Raw genomic sequence first — 15,321 nt, 5'->3', positions numbered from 1 at the left:
GGGTACCGAGTGATGTCTGGGGCCAGAATTGGATATTGTCCTAATAGCAGCTTTGTGTTGAGTAATTAGAGGACGTAAGTGATTTTGGGTAGTAGAGCCCCAAGCACAAATACCATAGTTGAGATATGGATAGATAAGGGAGTAATAGAGAGTCACTCTCTCTCTCTCTCCCCCTCCCCTTCCGGCCCGTTGGCGTCGTGAGGGGGCTTGGTGGACGGCTGCCGGAGTGTGATGCTCCGTTGGGCAGTCCTCTGTCCTTTTCTGGCCTTGCACTCCTGCTGCTGTCTTCTCCAATTGTGTCGGATCGCTTTTCCTTTTCCTTATGTTTCGTTTTTCTCCCCCCTCTTCTCCTATCTGCTTGTCGTTTCCTGCCGACCTTTTGCTTGTTTTGGATTATTTCTTTGGACTTCTTCTATTTTGACGCCCAGGTGCTTGAGGAGGCATACTCTTGCACCCGTAGAACTGTAGTACCCGACGTCTCGAGCGAGGGGAACCTTTTATTGTCAATCCCCCTTTCGTCGCTGAACCCGATCTCGACGGACTGACGGTTCTTAAGGTGGCGTTTGTGGGGCGTATACTCACGACGCACCCCTAGGGGGCCCCGGCATGATCGGCGATAGCTTCCTGTTGGGTGTCCTGCCTCTAATTGTGGCTCCATGGTGGGTATGGGGGCACATTCGTGGATGAATTTGTCACTTTTCGTCTCTATGTCGTTGAATGTTTCCGTTGTACCCTCTCAGGCTCGTGGGGTGGGCGACCAAGCCCCCGAGTCGGCCTGTATTGGAAGACCAGGCTCTGTAGCTCCTGCTGCGTTGGGCCCCGACCTTGCTCCTCCTTTGACCGTCCTGACTTCTTCCCCCAGCTCCCCTCCCTCCTCTGAGGTTGGGTCGAGCCTCCAGCCCCCGGTGGTGACCACTTCGTCCCCTGGTGTGGCTAAGTCTTTCGTTGTGACTACTGCGCCTTTTGACCCCTCTCTCTCTAGGGGTTCTCAACGCCGTTCGCGCCCCAACCGCACTCGCTCGATTCCTTCCCGTGCTGATGCGTATCAGGCCTTGTTTGGTCCTGCTTCATGGGCCAAATACTTTGATCTCCTCCCTCTTGATTCTGCGCCTCCTTACGATTTCTCCCTCCATCGGCATCTTGTAGATTCCGTGGATGCGTGTGTTACTTTCAACCCCACTCGTCTCGGTACACGTGTCGTTGCTGCTCCTTCTCAGGATGCGGCTTCCCGCTTGGCTGCCTTATCTTGCCTTGGCGAGATCCCTGTTCGGGTCTCCAAGAACGTTCAGATGAATTCCAGTGTTGGCACTATTCTCCTCCCACCCCATGTTGCAACCGGTGTTCGGAATCTGCAGGATTGCCACGATGATATTCGGCATATCCTTGATGCCCAAGGCCATTCTGTCCTCCAGGACGACTCGTTTACTCGTCCCCCTCGTGGTCGTCGCCGTCAACCCCTTCGCGTTGTGAAGATCACCTTTGATGGTAGGACCCTTCCATCCTCTGTCATTCTTGCTGGTGCTAGGTGCTCTGTCCAGGAGTATATTCCTTCTCCTCGACTTTGTAATAAGTGCTGGAGGTTTGGGCATGGTGCCCTCCGCTGCTCTGGGACTGTCTCTCTCTGTCCTTTGTGTGGGAGTGAAGGTCACTCTAAGTCGGAGTGCACGCTGCCCCAAGCTCGCTGCCTCAACTGCGGTGAGGCCCATCCTACGTTCTCCCGTGCCTGTGTCCATTACAAGCTTGAGGCGGCCGTCCTTAACCTGAAGCACCGGGAGCGTTTGTCTTTTCCTGAGGCGAGGCGCCAGGTTCGCCGGCTCCCGCCTTATACTAACATCTCTTATGCTCGCGTGTTGCGCTCTTCCTCTCCTCGTCCTTCCCCCCTTCCTCAGACTCTCAACCGTTTCCGGGCCTTGGACCCTGATACGCCCACTGCCCCCTCCTCTGTTCCTTTGAGTTCTTTCCCGAGGGGTCCCCCTCCTGGTCCTCTGTCTGGGGTTCCCCTTCTTTCAACCCGGTCTGTCATGTCTCCTGTGTCTTCTTCCTCGTCCCCCTCCGATCCTCCTTCCCATCCTCTTCCTCCATCTATCGGCTCTCCCCGCCGCCTGTCGGTGCAGGCGGATGTCCATCGCTCTCCTAACGGCCGTCGTGTGTGCTCTCGTTCGGCTTCTCCTGTTGAGACACTGGAATCCGTTGCCCGGTACGTAGTTGCTGGGACACCTGTCTCTTTAAGTCAGAAGCGTAAGCCTGGCTCCTCTCCTTCCTCTTCCCAGGCGGGTAAGAAGGCTTCGCTTTCTTCCTTAGCTCCTACTTCTGGCTCTGTTGCTCCTTCCCCTCCCGTTTCAGTGGTTGCGCCCCCTGTTCCTGCTATGGAGGTTTCTTTGGCCCCTGCTTCCCTTTCGGTTGCTGCTCTTGCTGGGGTGCACTCCCCTCTTTCTACTCCCCCTCTTCCTACTGCTGTCCTTAACTGCTCCTCTCCGTTGTCTCCTCCTCTTCCTCCTCCTCCTCCGGACCCCGCCCGCCCACCTCTGATCTGTTCTCCCATTTCCTTCCCTCCATCTTTGCTCAGTTTACCCATGCCCCCTAACCCTGACTTTGCTGACCCTGATCCCGACCCTGATATTCTTTAACGTGCTCTGTTGCTCTTTCGCCTTTGTTTCTTCCTTGTTCTCTGTTTTTGTCCTTTCTCTTCTCGTCGTTGTCCATTCTTCAATGGAACGTTCGAGGTTATTACGCCAATTTCCTCGAACTCCAACTTCTGATTTCGCGGTTTTCGCCCCTTTGTGTCTGTCTCCAGGAGCCAATGCTTGGTGCTCGTCCTGGTCGTTTTCGTGGCTATTCCTTTCTCTCCCCCCCCCCCCCCCAGCCATTGCTGGGGCTTCTAATTCTTCTGCTCTCTTGATTCGTGCAGATGTTCCCTTTGTTCCTTTACTTTTTCCTTCGCCTCTCCATTGTTCTGCTGCTCGTATCTTTGTGGGGAAATGGTACACAGTTTGTTCCATTTATCTCCCCCCGAGTGTCCCGCTCTCTCTTCCTGATTTGAAACACCACCTAGACTCCTTGCCGGAGCCTGTGCTCCTGCTGGGTGACTTCAATTGTCGTCATTCTCTTTGGGGTGACGTTCTGACGAATACCCGGGGTCGCCTCCTTGAGCCGTTTCTCCTATCTTCTTCCCTGTCTCTTCTGAATTCTGGTGAGCCCACTCATTTGGACTCTCGGACTCGCACCCTTTCTTGTCTTGATCTTTCTCTCTGCTCTTCTTCTCTTTACTTAGATTTCACGTGGCAGGTTCTTGATGACCTCCATGGAAGTGATCATTTCCCCATCCTTGTTTCCTTTTTCTCTTTTCGCCCTTCCCTCTCTTTCCCTAGGTGGCAGTTTGCTAAGGCAGACTGGACCCTATTTACCCTCAGTGCTGCTCTCTCTGACCTCTCCCTTCTGCCTCTCTCTCGCGCTCTCCTCCTTTTTCATGACACTGTCTTCAACGCTGCCCTCCGCTCTATTCCTCGCTCTTCCTCTCGGGGTCCACGGAAGTGCGTTCCCTGGTGGAATGCGGACTGTGCTCGGGCTGTCCGCTGTAAGCGTGCAGCCTGGAAGAGGCACCGCCGTAGGCAGACGACCGATTCTTTTCTTTTCTTTCGGAAAGCGAGTGCGGTGGCCCGTAGGGCCATCCGTACGGCTAAACGTGAATGTTGGGCATCTTATGTCTCAACAATTACGTCCGAAACCCCTCTGGCCCAGATCTGGAAGCGTATCCGCAAGATAGCGGGTAAGTTCGTTCCCGATGTTTCACCGGTCCTTCACCTCCATGATACTCTTGTGGCGGACCCGTTGCAGGTCGCTTCCGAACTGGGTTCCCACTTTTCTTCTGTTAGCTCTGGTCTTCATCTTCCCCAATCTTTCCTTCTTCGTAAACCTGTCCTTGAGTCTCGTCCTTTAGATTTCTGCACTCATCTTCAGCTTCCCTATAATGATCCCTTCTCTCTCTCTGAACTTCGTTCTGCCCTAGCCCTCTGGGGTTCTACTGCGGCGGGCTCCGATGGTATTCATTATGAGATGCTTCGCCATCTCCCTCCGAGCACGTCTCAGTATTTACTGAGTCTGTATAATTGGATCTGGGAGTCGTCGTCAGTCCCTGAGGACTGGCTCGATGCCGTTGTCCTCCCTGTTCGCAAACCGGGGTCTCTGGGTACTTCCCCTAAGGACTTTCGCCCTATTGCTCTCACAAGTTGTGTCTGCAAACTCTTTGAACGTATGGTTAACGTTCGTCTGATATGGTTCCTGGAACACCATCACCTCCTCTCCCCTTCTCAATTTGGTTTCCGCAAGTGCCGCAGCACGACAGATGTCCTGGTGAACTTGGAGGTCTATATTCGTACTGCTTTTGCTGCGAAGACCTCCGTTGTTGCCGTCCTTTTTGACCTGGAAAAGGCTTACGACACCACTTGGCGTTATCATATCCTATCTCAACTTCATTCTGATGGAGAAGCAGCGTGCGGATGCTGCTGCTAGGAAAGCTGTCCACTCTTGTCCCATCTCTCGTAAAAGTATTCCTTATTCTGACTTTCACCCAGTTACTCATTCCTGCATCCTTATCCGTTGGCAGGCTTGTTGGTCTTCTGTTAATGACAACAAACTGCGTACTCTTTAGAATTGTGTGTCCTCATGGCCGTCCTCCTACCACAATAACTGGTGATAGGAAACGGCTCTGGCGAGGTTGCGTATTGGGCATACTCGTTTAGCTCATGGTCACTTAATGGAGCGCTCCATTATTGTCCAAATTGCATTGTCCCTCTTACGGTCGTGCATATCCTTGTTCAAACTCAAAATTCAAAATTCAAATGTTTATTCAGGTAAAGTACATACATACAAGGGGTGATACAAATATTGATGAATTTATAGATAGAGCTAGTACATACAATGCCTAAAGCCACTATTACGCAAAGCGTTTCGGGCAAGAAAAACACTAAAGACTAAAACTTAATACTAATTGAGATTAAAGTATAAAATGTGTTGAGAAAATATGAAAATAAAAAAGGGGGGAACATGGCAGAAAAACAACAAAAATATAATTTGGTTGACAAACAGCATTGTTTAAAAATACCAGACATGGGTTGACATTATAGGAGTAAGGTAGGTTACAGGGAGTTAATTAGGTAGTGCTTAGTTTTTATCTTAAACTGGTTGAGAGAGGTACAGTCTTTAACATGATTGGGAAGGTCATCCCACATTCTGGGCCCCTTGATTTGTAGAGCATTTCTAGTTTTATTAAGTCGTACTCTTGGAATATCAAAAAGGTATTTGTTTCTGGTGTGGAGCTCATGGGTTCTGATACAACCTTCAATGAAGCTTTTAAGGTCAGGATTGGCATTACAGTTCAGCATTTTATATATATATAATATATATATATATATATATATATATATATATATATATATATATATATATATATATATATATATATATATATATATATATATATATATATATATATTTAGTTTAAGATAAAACCTAAACACTACCTAATAAATTCCCTGTAACCTACCTCACTCCTCTATTGTCAACCCATGTCTGTTATTTTTTTTTTTTTAATCAACACTGTTTGTCAACCTATTATATTTGTGCTGCTTTTTCAGTCATGTTCCCCCCTATTTTTTTCTTTATTTGTATTTGTTCTCAACACTTTTTATTCTTTATGCTCAATTAGTATTAAGTTCTAGATATTAATGTTTTTCTTGCCCGAAACGCATTGCGTAATAGTGGCTTTAGGCATTGTATGTACTAGCTCTATCTATATATCAATCCAATAATGTAACATCACTTGTATGTATGTACCTTACCTGAATAAACATATTTATTTATATATATATATATATATATATATATATATATATATATATATATATATATATATATATATATATATATATATGTCGTACCTAATAGCCAGAACGCACTTCTCAGCCTACTATTCAAGGCCCGATTTGCCTAATAAGCCAAGTTTTCATGAATTAATGTTTTTTCGTCTACCTAACCTACCTACCCTAACCTAACCTAGCTTTTTTTGGCTACCTAACCTAACCTTACCTATAAATATAGGCTAGGTTAGGTTAGGTAGGGTTGGTTAGGTTCGGTCATATATCTACGTTAATTTTAACTCCAATAAAAAAAAATTGACCTCATACATAGAGAAAAGGGTTGCTTTATCATTTCATAAGAAAAAAATTATAGTAAATATATTAATTCAGGAAAACTTGGCTTATTAGGCAAATCGGGCCATGAATAGTAGGCTGAGAAGTGAGTTCTGGCTACTAGGTACGACATATATATATATATATATATATATATATATATATATATATATATATATATATATATATATATATATATATATATATATATATATATATATATATAAAATACACATAAGAGGATGTGCAGTGACTTAATATCTAACATATTCAGAGATTTGAGTAGGGGTACCGAGTGATGTCTGGGGCCAGAGTTGGATATTGTCCTAATAGCAGCTTTGTGTTAAGTAATTAGAGGACATAAATGATTTTGGGTAGTAGAACCCCAAGCACAAATACCATAGTTGAGATAAGGATAGATGAGGGAGTAATGCTGAGTCACCAGGGAAGGGCGGGGTACATAATATCTGATCTTAGAAAGAATGCCAACAGTTTCTGAAACTTTTTTTGATATATTTAGAATGTGTCCCTGGAAATTCAGCTTGTGGTCAATGAGAACGCCAAGGAATTTGCCATCTATTTTGTTATAAATTTGGGTATTATTTATCTTGAGATTTATTTGATTTGAGGATTTATTGCCAAACAAAATATAGAAAGTTTTGTCAATGTTGAGGGTGAGTTTGTTGGCAGTTAGCCAGTGGTGGACTTTATTTAGCTCAGTATTCACTGTGACATTTAAAAGGGGCCAGGACTGGAGTAAATGAAGGTCGTGTCGTCAGCAAATAGAATTGGTTTGAGGTGTTGGGAGGTATTTGGAAGGTCATTAACGTAGATGAGAAAGAGGAGAGGGCCAAGTATGCTGCCCTGAGGAACACCAATGTTGATGGGTGGGAGAAATTGAATTATTCACAGAAACATACTGGAGCCTGTCAGTAAGGTAAGATTTGAGGTATTGCAGGGAGGAACCTCTGACACCATAATGATGTAATTTAAGAAGAAGGTTTTGGTGGCTGACAGTGTCAAAAGCCTTACGCAGGTCCACAAATAACCCAACAGGGAACTCATTTTTATCAAGAGCTGCATGTATCAAGTTAATCATACTAATAAGTGCATCGTTTGTGCTTTTTTTTTGGATCTGAAGCCATATTGACAAGAGCTAAGTATATTGTGTTTGGCTACATAAGAGTAAAGCTGCTTGTAGATTAGTTTTTCAAATATTTTTGACAAGTTAGGCAGGATTGATATAGGTCTGAAATTGTTACCATCAGTGAGATCACCACATTTGTTGACAGGGGGTTACTCTCGCTTTTTTTTTTAGAATATCTGGAAAGGTTTGGAGTTCAAGTGACTTGTTGAAGAGCAATGCAATAGCAGGGGCTAAAGATCTGGAGTTTTTTTTTGTAAATTAAAGTTGGTATCTCCTCAAGGGCACTAGACTTGGTTTTAAAGGAAAGGATTATCTCAACATCAGTGGAATTTGCAGGCGTTATTACAAAGACTATGGATAATTACCTGTAAGATAGTCCTGAACATCAGTACTGGAAGATGGAATATCATTTGCAAGGGATGACCCAATGAAAGAGAAGAACCTATTGAACTCAATAGCTGTATCAGAGGCTGTAAGCTGACCATCGTGATTGGACAGGAGTATTGGTTTGTTATTTAAAATCTTCTTTGATCCCAATATTTGTGAAATTGTGCTCGACATTTTTCTTAATGTTGCCCTTTGTTTGGGTAAATTTATCTTCGTAGTATTTAGTTTTGGCTCCTCTAATTATTTTAGATTGCAATGACGAGTAATTCTTTGAAAATTCTTTGGAGACGGTTCCTAACCTATACTTCTTCTCAAGGTCATATTTTTTATTAATGGATTTAAGCCCTTTGTAAGCCAAGGATTGTTTAGCCTTTTAGTTGTGACTTGTTTCGTTAGCATAGGACAGTTGGTGTTATAAAGGCTGAGAGTTTTTTGAAGAAAAGATTGCACTGCTAGGTTGATGTCCCCTATGTTCCCTAATTCGGACTCCCAGTATAGCAGCAGCAGCTATAAAATTGCCCATGGCAGTTTCATTGTGCAGCCTAAAGCTTATCTCCCTTGTCTCTAGAGGTGGTTTGTTAATGTTAGGAGAAATGTGGGGTAATAGTCTGTAGTCCTATCGATGATTATCCCTGAAGTAAGCGGAGAGGTTATCTTGGTCCAGATGTGATCAAGAGTCGTGGCAGTACTATCAGTGAGACTAGTAGGTCTAGTGATTAAGGGTATGAGGAAGCAGGAATTCATACAGTTGAGGAAGCTGGCAGTAGTAGGGTTTTCAGGCTCGCAGAGGTCAATATTAAAGTCCTCTGCGATAATTAGATGGTTTTTGTTCAGTCTGTTATCTAGTATTAGATTTCTAATACTGTCCTGACTTCCTGTTGAATGTCCTGACTTCCGGGACGAGCGTGTCTTGTTTTCCGACTGTCCCCCGCGGTCGCTTGTCCCTCTATAGAATTCTTGGTGAATCGGATACTTTTGATATCGTTCACCTTATGCGTTTCTGTTCTCGTATTGGCATCCTTGGTGATATTTAGCGCCCTCTGAATTTTCCGCACATTTGATGGGGCTACATAGCCTTCCCAGTTTGGTGCCTTCTTTTGATAATTACTTACTTGGAGATGGCTAATGTAGTCCCGATAAATAAGAAGGGAGATAGACAGGAGGCACTAAACTACAGGCTAGTGTCCCTAACGTGCATACCATGCAAGCTGATGGAGAAGATTGTGCGAAAAATGCTAGTGGAACATCTGGAGCGAAAGAAATTTGTAACACAGCATCACATGAGTTCAGAGATTGTATGACCTGCCTCACAAAATTAATTGAATTCTACGATCAGGCAACAAAACTCAGGCAAGAAAGAGAGGGGTGGGCAGACTGCATATTTTTGGATTGCCAGAAAGCCTTGGACACAGTACCACACAAGAGGCTAGTGAAAAAGCTGGAGATGCAGGCTAGAGTGAAAGGGAAGGTACTCCATTGGGTAAGGGAGTACCTAAATAACAGAAAACAGCCAGTCACTGTCGGGGGGGGGGGGAGGGTCTCAGATTGACGAGGCGTCACCAGTGGAGTCCTGCAGAGTTCAGTCCTTGAACCTATACTGTTTCTGATATCTGTAAATGAACTCCCAGAGGGTACAGAATCATTCTTCTCATTGTTTTACGGTTCTAAAACACCTTTTCCTTGAGCACTTTTTTTCTCACTCCCGCTCTGTTTCTGTCTTCACCGATGGGTCTAAGTCTGCGGAAGGTGTTGGCTACTCTGTTGTATTTCCTGATTGCACTTATATGTGTCGCTTATCTCCGGAGACTAGCATCTTCACAGTGGAGCTTTATGCTATTCTCTATGCTTTTCGTCTCCTGCTTTCTCGTTGTCAGTCTTCCTTTGTAGTTGTTGTTGACTCTCGTAGTGCCCTCATGGCTCTCGAGTCCTTTAATCCGGTTCATCCAGTAGTTGTCAAGATCCAGCATTGGCTGTTTCTTGTTCACAGTAAATTTAAGTCGGTTGAGTTTTGTTGGGTTCCCAGCCATATTGGTGTGTCTTTAAATGAGCGTGCTGATGCTGCCTCCAAGGAAGCTGTCCGCTCTTGTCCCATCTCTCGTAAAGGCATTCCATATTCCGACTTTTACCCGGTTATCCATTCCTCCGTCCTTTCCCGTTGGCAGGCTTCTTGGTCGTCTGTTACTGGTAACAAACTACGTGCTCTTAAATGTTGTGTTTCCTCGTGGCCGTCCTCCTACCACCGTAACCAGCGATGGGAAACAATTCTGGCGAGGTTGCGTATTGGCCATACTCGCTTAACCCATGGTCACTTGATGGAGCACCGCTCTGCTCCTTATTGTTCTAATTGCATTGTCCCTCTTACGGTCGTGCATGTCCTTCTTGAATGTCCTGACTTCCAGGACGAGTGTATGTCTTGCTTTCCGACCGCCCCTCGCGGTCGCCTGTCCCTCAATAGAATTCTTAGTGACTCGGATACTTTTGATATCGTTCGTCTTATGCGTTTTTGTTCTCGTATTGGCATCCTTGGTGATATTTAGCGCCATCTGATTATTCCGCACATTTGATGGTGCTACATAGCCTTCCCGGTTTGTTGCCTTCTTTTGATAATTACTTACTTACTTCTCATTGTTTGCTTATGATGCAAAAATTATGAGGAGGATTAAAACAGAGAAAGATAGTATGAGGTTACAAGATGACCTAGACAGTCAGAATGAATGGTCCAACATTTAGGAGAAATACCTGGGTAAAATACTGTTTCGGTAACGGGAGAACGCTGACGCAAATGAGATACAGATGTTAGTTTATATTCTCTGTTGCTCCCCTTGTTTCATTCGAATGGGAGATAGTGGATTTCATCCATTCCTGTTCTCCATAAACGATCCTTGACTGGACACTATAAATGTAAAGCTTCCAGATAAGTAAAGGGGGTCCTGGTTGATACCTGGTTGATGGGGTTCTGGGAGTACTTCTACTCCCCAAGCCCGGCCCGAGGCCAAACTTGACTTGTGAGAGTTTGGTCTACCAGGCTGTTGCTTGGAGCGGCCCGCAGCCCCACATACCCTCCACAGCCCGGTTGGTCCGGCACTCCTTGAAGGAAACAATCTAGTTTCCTCTTGAAGATGTCCACGGTTGTTCCTGTAATATTTCTGATGCTCGCTGGTAGGACGTTGAACAACCGTGGACCTCTGATGTTCATACAGTGTTCTCTGATTGTGCCGATGGCACCTCTGCTCTTCACTGGTTCTATTCTGCATTTTCTTCCATGTCGTTCACTCCAGTACGTTGTTATTTTACTGTGTAGATTTGGGACCTGTCCCTCCAGTGTTTTCCATGTGTATATTATTTGGTATCTCTCTCGTCTCCTTTCTAGTGAGTACATTTGGAGAGCTTTGAGACGATCCCAATAATTTAGGTGCTTTATCTCGTCTAGGCGTGCCGTATATGTTCTCTGTGTTCCCTCAATTTCAGCAATCTCTCCTGCTCTGAAGAGGGAAGTGAGTACTGAGCAGTACTCAAGACGGGACAACACGAGTGATTTGAAGAGTACAACCATTGGGATGGGATCTCTGGACTTGAAGGTTCTCGTAATCCATCCTATCATTTTTCTGGCTGACGCAGTACTTGCTTGGTTATGCTCCCTAAACGTTAGGTCGTCAGACATCATTATTCCCAAATCCTTGACATGCTGTTTTCCTGCAATGGGCAGATTCGATTGTGTTTTGTACCCTGTATTATATTTAAGATCCTCATTTTTGCCGTATCTGAGTACCTGGAATTTATTACCGTTAAACATCATGTTATTTTCTTCTGCCCAATCGAAAACTTTGTTAATATCTGTTTGTAGTTTATCAATGTCTTCAGCAGAGGTAATTTTCATGCTGATTTTTGTATCATCTGCAAAGGATGACACGAAGCTGTGACTTGTGTTTTTGTCTATATCTGATATGAGAATAAGGAACAGCAGTGGTGCAAGGACTGTACCTTGAGGTACAGAGCTTTTAACTGCGCTCGGACATGATTTTACTTGATTGACTGTTACTCTTTGTGTTCTGTTCGACAGGAAATTGAGTATCCAACGTCCTACTTTACCAGTTTTACCCAATGACCTCATTTTGTGTGCAATCACTCCATGGTCACATTTGTCGAATGCCTTGGCAAAGTCTGTGTATACGACATCTGCATTATGTTTTTCGTCTAATGCCTCAGTGATTTTGTCATAGTGATCAAGTAGCTGTGAGAGGCATGATCTTCCTGCTCTAAATCTATGTTGGCCTGGATTGTGGAGGTCATTGGTTTCCATGAATCTAGTGACCTGACTCCTGATCACTCTCTCAAATACTTTTATTATGTGGGACGTTAGTGCAACTGGTCTATAATTCTTTGCCAATGCTTTGCTACCACCCTTGTGTAGAGGGGCAATGTCTGCTGCTTTAAGCGCATCTGGTATCTCCCCTGTGTCCAAGCTCTTCCTCCACACTATACTGAGTGCCTGTGCTACTGGCACTTTGCATTTCTTTATAAATATTGAATTCCATGAGTCTGGACCCGGGGCTGAGTGCATGGGCATATTGTCAATTTCTCTTTCAAAATCTGCCACGCTCGTGCTGATATTCGTTATATTTACAGGTGTTTGAGTATCATTCATAAAGAAATTGTCCGAATCTTCCACTTTCATGCTGAGTATCGGAGTGCAAACATGTCCTCATACTGCTTTTTTAGGATTTCACTAATTTCTTTGTCATCCTCAGTGTATGAACCTTCACTAATACGAATAGGTCCAATACTGGCAGTGGTTTTCGCTTTTGATTTAGCATATGTGAAGAAATATTTTGGGTTTTTCTTTATTTCTTGAATTGCTTTCTGTTCTAGTTTTTTAGAACTAAAAAAAGTTCTCATGCTTTTCTTCAGTCTGACAGGAATGCTTCAGTCTCTGTTCGATTTCTTCAATCTCCCTGTTTAAATTATTCCTTCTCTGTATGGAGAGTCGTGTCTGCTTGAGCATTTCCGTTAATTTCTTCCTCCTTTTGTAATGTCGTCTGCGTTCTCTTTCTACATTGGACCTCTTTCTGGCTTTCCTCAAAGGAACATGTTTCAGACTACCTTCATATGCTTCAGAAGTCAGTTTTTCTATTCCTTTTGTAGGATTTTTATTTCTTAGAACATTTTCCCATTGAATGTTTGTAAGTTCCCTGTTTATTTTCTCCCAGTCTAACCTCTTATTATTAAAATTGAATTTATTGAATAGCCCTCAATATTCAGGGTCAATAGATTCTTCTGAATATTAATGGAGTGTTATTATTGAAAGGGGATATTAATAGGGAATAGACCTACTGCAGTTTATCTAATAGCGGCAGTTGATATTTTGGTTAACATAGAGTGGAAAGAAATAGGAGATCCTGTAAAAGGCTTTCTGCAATATAATTTCTTATATTCAATATGCAATCTTAGATAGAATATGATCTTTTGAAAACGGGAAACAGTATGGAAATACATCATTAAAGAAAACGACCTTAATGTGGGAAGATGAATGCACCTGTGTTGGTCGTTAAGGTAACGGAAAACACCTAGGCCAAAAGCCATAGACCGGCATTTTAATCCCCTTGAGCGAAATTTAAAAGCAATTAGGCGATTAGGCGAGTCTACCCCATCATTTCTCCTGCTACCATGCAAACCAATCCTATACTTGGTAAGGCCGCAATGAAAGATAGCACACGTATCACGATGAACCCAACCAGCCAAGCTAGCAACAGGAATAATGCGGCTGTCTCCCCTTTAGTGGCTGCCAGGGGGGGGGGGGGGGTACTGACTCTCCCTTCGACAACAATAACAAACCATATCCCCAGATGAGATATATATGTGTATATATGAACAGTTCATATATGTGTATATATGAACAACTCGATAAATAATAATGTGTGTGTATGAACAACTCGATAAATAATAGTAATAAAACAAAGAGCCTTAAACAGAACAACATGTGTGGAAGCATCGGAGTGTGTATATATGAATGCTACACAGTATTCATCTATGAACATCCATATATGGTGAAACATGTTACGTACTCCTAGCAGAATACGTGTATAAATTTAAAATAACTTGTTTAGTTCCATTATATCATTGCCTGTATATGTACACACATTGTGTTTTTGGTAAATTATCGTGTGGTGTGGCAGCATCAGTGGAGACAGGAGCGCGGTTGCTTTGCACACGTCTAATACCTGTTAAATTCGGGAAGCTGGACCTGTTCAGTTGGGAGTTCCAGATGTCACTTTTATTTAGTTTAGGTAATTGTTTATTTTCTGCAATTAAGCCGGTGGCATTGTACTTATATATTTTGTAAGTAACTATTATATGTAATTTGCAGTCTTATGTGTTTTGAGAACAAGTGGTTGTTCAATTAGTTTTAAATATGAAAAAGTCCTTAGTTTCCATCCCTCATCCTGGGATGAGGCAGACGGGAGAGAATTGTGGGTGGCGTCGGAGCGAGAGTTCAGTAGCTGATACGGGACCAGGAGGAGTAACATGTGGGAGATAAGTCTGTTTACTTGTTGTTGTGTCATGTAGTAGATTTTTATTCTGGGAGAGACAATATTTGATGTTTGCTTTAATAGTGACCCACTGTTCATATATACAATATTGAGATGTATATGAAATATATATATATTAAAATGCATACGTATATTTCTTCCGTCCTAAGGGAGATATACTTTTAATTCTGTGCCTGTTATCATTCATGGGGTTATACTGGTGACCCGCTTTAGAGAGCAGCAGTGGTATCCCTAGACGTAACTAAAGCTTGGCTGCTGTAGGGTCACGAGCCGTAACGAACGATAGGTAACAAAGAGTTATGGGGGCCTGTGCCGGGAAATATTGTTCCCACTTAACCTTAATTATGCTAATCTAACCTTGCCTTCCTAGGTACCAGTGTGTTAAGTGTCTGTGTGTTTTATAAGAACTATTCCATGTGCCAAGCAAGCTTTCCTGTGTGTCAAGTAACAACGTTTCACGATTTTGAGGTAAGTCATCCTATATATTTTGTTTGTGCAGTGAGGCCAAGCGAATTTTCAGTGTGGTGACAATTTTACAGTGAAGTGTAGTGCAGTGCCATTGTTTTTAATTATTGTTGTGAATCAAGTGCCAAGTGTTAGTAACGATGGAGGAGAAAGTTGCAGCGTTGGTGGCTCACCCAGACTTTGAAGGGATTCAGAGCCTGAAAAAGACTGAGTTAATACAAATGGCAAATCAGTTGGATTTGACCGCCAACAATAGAATGGTTAAAGCCCAAATATTGAAAGTCATTGTGACACATTTTGTTGAGAATGGAGAGTTAGAGGAAGAAATTCTAGAGGAGTTAAGAGAGGAGTCGAGTGATCAGATGACGTTAAAGCGTCTTGAGTTAGAAGCGCAAATAGCATATGCTAAGCTTGATGCTCAAAAAGAACAGAGAATATTAGAACTTGAAGCTCAAAAGGAACAGAAAAAGTTAGAGGCTGAAGCTCAGCAGAGGGAGCTCGAGACTAGGCGGTTAGAGGTTATGGCACAGTTGCAACTAGAAGCCACAAAGAAGCAACAATTAGAGATTCAACAACAAATGGCTGA

This window comes from Procambarus clarkii, chromosome 20, assembly GCF_040958095.1.
Source record: "Procambarus clarkii isolate CNS0578487 chromosome 20, FALCON_Pclarkii_2.0, whole genome shotgun sequence".
Classification (NCBI taxonomy): domain Eukaryota; kingdom Metazoa; phylum Arthropoda; class Malacostraca; order Decapoda; family Cambaridae; genus Procambarus; species Procambarus clarkii.
Note: the sequence above shows the minus strand (reverse complement) of the source record.